The 8414-nt window shown below is 55.0% G+C and overlaps 1 protein-coding gene across 9 annotated transcripts in view; it reads left to right on the top strand.

The window, feature by feature from the left end:
• The first annotated feature begins 4798 nt into the window (after positions 1–4798).
• Positions 4799–8414, top strand: part of Traf3 (TNF receptor associated factor 3) — a 100778-nt gene continuing 97162 nt past the window's right edge. For 7 of the 9 annotated variants that reach the window (XM_027416631.2, XM_027416630.2, XM_027416624.2 and 4 more), the window contains exons 1-2: positions 4806–4956; positions 5379–5487. The gene's annotated coding sequence lies outside the window, so the exon portion shown is untranslated. Of the gene's footprint in view, positions 4962–5378; positions 5488–8414 lie in introns of all 9 variants that reach the window. The other 2 variants (XM_027416632.2, XM_035445363.1) reach the window with 2 other exon arrangements.

Genomic DNA, 8414 nt, shown 5'->3' with positions numbered 1-8414 from the left:
GGATCCAAGCTGACCACTGTGACCCTCTCCTTTTTCCTGGGGTCAGCTACTGAAGGCAGCTTGGTAAAGGCCACCCAGCAGGCTGGGCTACAGCAGAATTCTTTGGCTCATGGGCCCTATATTCACAACTCTAGATGGCTGCCCATGGTTTCTTTCTCCTTTGGCTCTGAGGTAGATTCCTTTTAAACTGTCACTGAGGTCTCTGTGGCACTTGGAGTTGAAACTGAAAACATAACAGGCATACCTAGCATGCATGAGGCCTTGGGTTCAATCTCAGCACTTCCAAAAACAAAGCAAAACAGAAAACACCTTACAAAATAGACGGGTGAGGCCCGCCACTGAGCATCACTATGAGTTTTAGAAGCCCAGAAGGTCATCTCTCAGGCAAAGGAGGCTTTATTTCTCTTCCTCTGGCTTAAAGGAAGGGCTTAAGGGTTTCCAGTGTTGAGATGAGTGCTAGATGCTTTTATGCTGGTCCACACCTGTGTGTCCATCTGCAGCTGCCCCCAGTTCCTACTTGCCAGAACTAACTTCTCGTGACACAAGAAGACGCCATGTTCCTGTGTTTGCAGGGAGATGGAGTATTGCGATGCCTAGGATTACAATGATTCTTGCAATTTCTAGACGTCCACCCCTCATTGCCCCATCCCCCCCGTCCCCCCCCCTCCTCACTTCCTTGGCTGCTGCTGTGTGGGAGGAGCTGTTTCAGCTTTTGTTTGCTAAGGGCTTGGGGAAAGTCAAGGAGCCAGCATGAGCCTGTGGGCTGGGGACAGGACCAGCAGTGACAGAGAGATGACCCTCTGGGATCTAAAGGAAGGCATCAAGCAGGTGTTGCTGGTGTCTCGTAGAGTTTGCTGTGTGGGGCTCACACATCTTGCCCCTGCCTCCCACGACATCCATTGAAGATTCCTTTTTCTTGAGAGGCTGGTGGTAGCATCTATCTTCAGAGAGTGTTGAAGACAGAGGCAGGTACAGGGGCTGAGTCAAAGCTGCCAGCTGGAGACAGGCCATATCAGGACTCTTCTTCCCTTGTGCAGTTTCAGGCAAGTGTTTGAGGATGGTACAGGTGGTATGTGTGTCTGTGCACAGGTAGGTGCGCACATGGATCCTGGGATGGACCCCTTAAAATGGGGACATGTTTGTTTCCTGATTGGCCCACAGAAATGAGAAAAACAAACAAACAAAAAAGGAAACTATGTGGCCCATTTCCAACCTCCCACCTTCTGAGCATTATGCAGACCCAGGAATATGTTTTTCTACCCTTCGGGGGGCTCTGGGTCTTCTTTATCAACTGTCCTAACCAGGGGAGTGCCACCTGCAGCAGCTTCATTGATGGTGCGACTCTTCTGTGTGGGGTCCACTGAAGGACAGGCCGGGGCAGGGTGGGGTGCTCTGTCTCCTCACAGTTGGGACCCTCCCTTTACCATCAGCATCTTTTAGTCGAAAGTGGTGTTTTGAACTTATGATCACAAATCTCCAGTTTAAAGCATCACAATCAGCATTAAAAAACTAACTGGGGGGGGAGGGCTCTGAGGTGGGCCCAAGTGGGCCAAGGCACTTGTCCCCAAGCCTTATGACCTGAGTGTGAACAGAAGGACTTACATGGCGTTAGGAAGGAACTGACTCTTGCAAATCGTCCTCGTGCACCTGACACATGGCCCCACTTCAAATAAAATAAATAAGTAAGCAAAATAAAAACAAGTAACAGAAGCTGGACATGGCGGAGCACGTCTGTAATTTCAGCACTCGAGAGGCAGAGACAGAGGCGGAGGGATTAGGAGTTCAGGTCATCCTCAGCTACACAGCGAGCCTGAGGCCAGCGGAGGTTACTGGAGACCCTATTCAAGGGAGGAGGGGAGAGCCAGCTCCAGAGAGACCCAGGCTTGCTCTGGCACAGCGGCATTTGCCTGAAATCCTAGCACCTGGGAAGCTGAGGGAGGAGACATTCAAGTTTGATGCTAGCTTAGACTACACAGCAGAAACCCTGCATTAAAATTAATAAACAGAGTCAGCAAGTTGGCTTAGTAGGTAAGGGTGCTTGCTGTCAAGCTGAACAAACTGAGTTTGATCCCAGGGACCACATGGTGAAAGGAGAGAACTGACTTTTGCAGAGTGTCCTCTGACCTTTGTTTTGTTTTTTTGAGACAGGCTTTCTCTGTATTCCTTTGGAGCCTGTCCTGGAACTCACTCTGTAGACCAGGCTGGCCTCGAACTCACAGAGATCTGCTTGCCTCTGCCTCCTGAGTGCTGAGATTATAGGTGAGCACCACAAGGCCCGCTGTCTTCTGACCTTTACACTTTGTGTTATGGCACGTGCATGCACGTGCTACATGCGTGTGCACAGTACACACACACACACACACACACACACACACACACACACTCAGAATACATAAGTAATTAAAATCATTTAAAAAACCAAATAGAACAGAAATGTCAGAGCACATTACCTGCCGGGATTCAGTATTGATGTGTATGTGGTGGGTATGTGTGTGTCATGTATTCAACAGCTTTGGGAACTTGCTGGGAGCCCTTACCATAACTATAATTTTGCCCAGTGTCCCTCCTTTGGCAGTATTAATGTGTTTTAGTGGGCGAATGGTCAGCTCACTTCAGCCCACATCAGACCCACAGGGGCAGGTGGCTTCTGCTCCAAGAGCTGTCATTTGAGGCGCTGGGCGGGGCCTGATGACACCTGTTTCCAGGCCTGAAGCCCCTAACACCAGTCAATGAATGCCTTTCCTCTTAGGACAACAGATGGGAGCGGCTTTCTGGGCGGTTGCACTTGGGTGAGTCATATCGAGATCTGCATGCATGTCTCCCTAAAATGCAGCAAACTGGCTATGTCAGGCCACACAAATTCCTGAGAGAAATTTCTTTGTCCAGAAACGGTATGAGCGTGTTGTTCAGCGTTGCCATAGGGAACAGCCAGCTTTGCTTTTGGAAATGCCCAGAGGAGAACGCTCTGATTGGTTCTCTGCGCTGCTCATCACGTCTGCCCAGCAACTGGCACTGCGGCGTCCAGAACACCCGCCCCCAAAGCCGTGGCCCTGTTTGGGGCAAACTTCTTTATGCTGTCCGCCCTGGTTCCCCAAAGCAGGGGGCATGGAGCTGAGTGGGAGAAGTCCTTGGGCTGGCGAGAGAGCGAGAGAGGAGGGGGACGACCAGGAGCTGGGCTCCCCCGCAGAGGGCTCCACGCTGGTGGACTCAGCCTACTCCTTGTGAACCAGGCTCAGTAGCGCTTTGGCAGCGAATAAAAGGAGGCGCCGTAGGCAACCCCGCGCACGGGTCTTTGTACCTTCTGCCTTGTGGCGTTTTGAAAGAATCCGAGTAGTGCAGCCCAGGCAGGAGAGCCTTTCTGGGTTTGGGCAGCGCCCCTGCGCAGGCAGTGCGCCCTGGACGAGGCCCCGGCGCACCGGGGTAGGGGACAGGGGCACCCCGAGCCTTCTGGGTCACCCAGGAGGGCGGAAGGGAGGCCCGTCTGACCAGGGGTCCACAGGCCGCTTCAGAGGCCGCCGAGGCGGGACTGTCGCTCTAGCACGGTCCTTCCCAACGGTGTGAACTCGGAACCGAGCTCGGCCTTGTGGCCCAGGTGGGGGCGCCACCGGCCTAGCCGAGTCCGGCTAGCAAGGCCGCCGCCTGGGCCCCGGGACAGGCACCTGTTGGCCAGAGCATCCAGGCATGCCCTGCCAGACTCTCTAGGCCTCGAGAACATTCCACGAGCCACGCTGCGCAGCGGCGGCTGACTTGCTGCCTCTGCTCGCTGCAGACTGGCACGTGGAGGGGCAGTGACAGGCTGGTCACACCGCGGCCAGCCTCGGCCTGGGGATCCTCCGAGCTTCCTGCAGAGGGGAGCTGACTTGCAGACGACCCCCCCGCCCCCGGCCTCTTTCCTCAGCGGCCCGAACTTCCTAAGGACAAGCCCTCATCTGCCCCCATCGTGCAGTGGCACTGGGGACCATCTGGGGAGCCCTGTGCGCCCTCGGTGGCCCTGAGACGGCAGGGTGGAGCCGCCGGAGAAAGGGCAAATGGGCCACCCTGGGCCAGACGCGGCTTTCTGGGTGGCTGGAGGGGGGCGAGGAGGAGCCCCGAGGGCGGGTCAGCCGGCGCCAGGAGCCGCCCGCGAGGGGCACGCGGAGGGAGGCCGGGGCGGCGAGCCGTCGGGGGGCTGTGCGCGCCCGCGGCGGCCTGGGCGGGCGACGATGCCCGTGGGCTCCGCTGGCTGGCTGGCTGGCGCAGGCGGGAGACCCTCGCGACGAGCCCTGCACGCACGTGTTGTCGGCGGTGCCCGCGGCCGAGCGTCCCTCTACAGGTGTGAGGAGCGGGCGAGCGTGCGTGCCGGGCCGCCCGTCGAGTGGCGACGCGAGGAAGCTGCTTGGCCCGACTCGGCTCGCCGCTCGCCGGCTTTTTGACCCGGAAAGACCGGGACGCGGGCGTGCGCGAGGGCGCAGGCGCGAGCGCGAGGCGCGGGCGCGCGGAAGGAAGGGGCCGGAGGCCCAGGAGGGCCGGGGGAGGGGGGGCGGGGCGCGCGCCGCCGTTGCTAAGGCCGGCGGCGGCGCGGGGCCGAGGGTCCCTAGCAACGGCGCGGGCGCGCGCCGGCCGTGGCCCGGCGCGCGAGGGGGGGCGGGGGGGAGGGCGGGGAGACGCGCGGGCGCGCGGGCGGCGGGGGCGGGGCGGCGCGCCGGGGCGCGCGCGCGGCCCGCGGGGGGATTTCCAGCGCGCCAGAGGAAGTGCCAGCGCGAGGGTGCGTGGAGGCGGCGCGGCCGGCGGCCGCCGCGTGCGCGAGCCGGGTTGCAGCCCAGCAGGGACTTTCCAGCCGGCGGCGGCGGCGGCGGCGGCGGCGGCCGCCGGCCCTTCCCCGCCCCCGACATGGGGCTGCCCGGGAGCTGGACGCTGCAGACGACGGCGGAGGATGCGCGCGGCGCCCCTGAGCCGGCCGATGCGGCGGGCCGCGGGGTAAGGTCGGCGGCCGGCGGGGCGGCGGGGCGGCGGCGCGGGCGGCTCCATCCCGGCGGCGGGCCGGCTGCGGCGGCCCGGGCCCGGCGGGTCCTGCGCGCCAGGCCCGGCCGCTCACCGTCCTGCGAGCGGCCCGCCCGCCGCCCCAACTTTGGAAACTTTGCGTGTGGGGCCGGCTCCGGGCTCCGGGCTCCGGGCCCCGGGCGCCGGCGCTTCGGGCACACGGGGCGGCCAGGCCTCGCGCCCCGGGTGCCCGGCCCGAGGGGTGCCGAGCCGTCGGCGTCTCCGAGGCCCCGGGGCCCCGGCGCTTTGCGCAGCGACCGAGTCAGGCCGCCCGCATAGACGAGCGTGCTCGCCCCGGCTGGTGGAGGTGGGTTTTTGAGCCATTATTTAAAAGTTTATACTGAGTCATTGCTCTGCAGATGAATGACTGATTCATAGTCGGAGAGCTGCAGAGAGTCTGGAAGGCAGGAGGTTCTGGGATCCAGCTGGGGCCGAGTGCACACCTTCCACCTTCGATTAACACCAAAGGTCAGAGTGGGCTCCCCACGGGCGACTCATTAAAACCATCCCTGCCGCGGGGCTTGGCAGGTCCTGAGGCGCCAGGCTGTGGCTCACGTACGTTTCGCCACGTTTCCACACTGTCTTCACCCCCGGTTGGGGACGCGGGTTTCAGGGTTAGACCTTTAGAGAGAATTCTGCGTGGAAAATTCTTTACCTTTCATTCGAAACGGCAGCAAAATGCAAATGGGGTGAAGTGCTGTGGACGTGCTCTGAAATCTAAGCGTTCAGACGAATGGTCGGTTGAAGGAACTGATTTTTAATTTTCATGGCTTTTTGTACTGAGCTTTGACTCAGTTTTGAGAATGAAATAGGAGGGTGTGTGTGTGTGTGTGTGTGTGTGTGTGTGTGTGTGTGTGTGGTCTTAAAGGGTATATCGAGTGTTGTATTGGCGTCTTAATTTACATTCACAGCATACAATTGAAAAGGAGCCATAATTTTTTTTTTGATAGCGTTTTCTGTGACTAGATGCCCAGGTGAAATATTTGGAAATGCTGTTTTGTGTTATCTGTAAAATGCTTATGTGTAGAAATGTCCAGGTGGACCCTCAGTCGAGCTTTAAAATCTTAACGGTGCTTTTCAGGTCTTGGAAAATGGCCTGTTGAAAATACTGCATCATTGTAGGGTGTCTGGCAAAGTAGTATACAGCTGTCCTTTATTCAAAGGAGAGGAAATGTTTCCCTTTTCGCCATATTGTGACATCTTAAATATTAAGAATTAGTCTGAAGGTGAAAATTCCCTGGCCAAAGCAAATCGAACCTTTTAAGTATGAAAACTGGGGAATTTATCACAGGAGACCGAAATCCCTGTGAGTGGGAGCTGGGGATGGAAATCCAGACGGACCTTGGTTTCCAGCCTCACTGGCTCAGATCAGATCTCATCACAGACAGGGTTTAAGATGTCAGGTGTCTCTCCCAGACACCTCTGTTCCAGCTGTCACATTGCAGAAGCCAGGGAAGCAGAGAGCTGGCCAGGGAGAATCCCAGCATCTTTGAAACAAGACATTAATGTGAATTTTTCTGTGAGGGGAAAGACCAATTGTTTGTCTTGGATGCTATCCGTTCCTTTTGAGTTAATAAGATGGCCTCGCAGAGAGGGCTGCAGAGACATTCTGTCAGAAAGAGGTGGTAGTCAGCTGTTTCTGCTGCTACTCTTGCTGGTTTTCTGAAGAAAGTCCTTTATTTAACTGGGTGTTTCTTGTCCCTGTCTTTGGGATTTTTTTTTTTTTCTAAATACTTTGCTAGAATCACTTGGAAATTATCAGTGTGTCAATCAAGAAGGACTTTCTGGGGCATTGTCAGGATAGATATGCTAATGAGCCAAAAAGATGAGCATGATTTATCATTCCCTTAAAATTCTTTTTTGTAATGCTGAAACTGTACCTCGGGAGAGATGAAACTGTCACTGTGGTGTTGCAAACCTGAGCTAGCTCAAACACACAAAGGAAATTGCATTAAATTTGTCCATCTTTGTTTTCTCATCTTGTGTAGTAAGACTCTCCAAACAGCAAATGAGCTAACCTATGAAGTATTACACAATAGCCCAATTTCTTCTCAGTGGTCAATTTCAGAATTATTAACAGAGAAGTCTCATGACCTAAGGCCTTACATGATTTGTGGAATCAGAGTGCCTATATACATCTTTGCAAGTATTTGCAGAAGAAAAATCAGTTTTTTGTTGTTGTTATTGATGATGTTGTGTAGGTTTATGCTCATCACATTCCAGAAAGGGAGGGAAGCTGAGATGAGAGCTAAAGTGAGAGGAGGTGAGGCCACAGGATTTGGAAGGTGACCAGAGAGCGGCAGCCGAGGCCTGAGTATATGCTATGGTGCTTAGGGTTAGAGCCAGAGTGAGGGAGGCCCAGAGGCCTGCAGCCAGGAAGGCAGTAAAGAGGTAGTTGGGGATTGGTGTGGTCCCAGAGGAGCTAGCAGAAAGAAGAAAATTTAATCTTGAAAAGTATAGAGGAAAACATTAAATTCATTTGCATAATTTCCATGATTTTTTTTTTTTTTCGAGACAGGGTTTCTCTGTGTAGCTTTGGAGCCTATCCTGGCACTTGCTTTGGAGACCAGGCTGGCCTCGAACTCACAGAGATCCGCCTGTCTCTGCCTCCCAAGTGCTGGGATTAAAGGCGTACGCCACCAACGCCCAGCTAATTTCCATGATTGTTAATAAAAATATGAAATGCCTTTTCATTTTGGAAAGCCTTTATTGTTTTGCGTATTCCAGGAAAGAACTGGGATGAGAGGCCAGTTTAGGAAGAAGAAGGTGAGGTTCTGTCAAACATAGAGCCTTTGTTTGGTGAAGCTTGTTGGTGCTTACAGACACGGGTCAGGTGGCAGGAGTAGGATGTCACTCTGCAGGTGCCTGTTGGCTTCCGGCCCCTCAAGGAGTCAGATTGGCATTCACGCTGCACTCAGACAAGCATATTATTAACCAGCACTTGGAGTCTTTCGCTCATTTAATTAACATTCAGTTAATGTGCCCAGAGTTCCCATAATCTAGTTACTATGCTAGAATGAATGAGACACACCACCTGCTTTTAGGGGTGTGATCTGTAGAAACCTGGGGCATCTGGGTGTCTGTGCACAGTTAAGGGCAGTGGCAGACCCCAAGCTTTGACTGTGACACCAGGACAGGAACTTTCCAAAGGAAGAGTGAAGAAAACCCAAATCACCAGGAAAAGCGAGGAAAGTCCACACATGGAGAAGGAAATGAATTAGTGGGTTGTATAGAAGTCTGCAATTATGGGGTCGGGGTTGTGTTACTGTAAGAGAAAAGCTCCTGGCTGCCTGGACTAGTCAGGGAGGCATCTGGCACCCAGTTTACCACAATATTAGGAAGTCTGGTCCCACTTATAGGGCCCTGAGAATGGCAGCAAGAGGATCTTCTGTGTA

Source organism: Cricetulus griseus, chromosome 5, assembly GCF_003668045.3.
Source record: "Cricetulus griseus strain 17A/GY chromosome 5, alternate assembly CriGri-PICRH-1.0, whole genome shotgun sequence".
Taxonomy (NCBI): Eukaryota; Metazoa; Chordata; class Mammalia; order Rodentia; family Cricetidae; genus Cricetulus; species Cricetulus griseus.
This window is presented reverse-complemented; position numbering and strand designations above follow the sequence as displayed.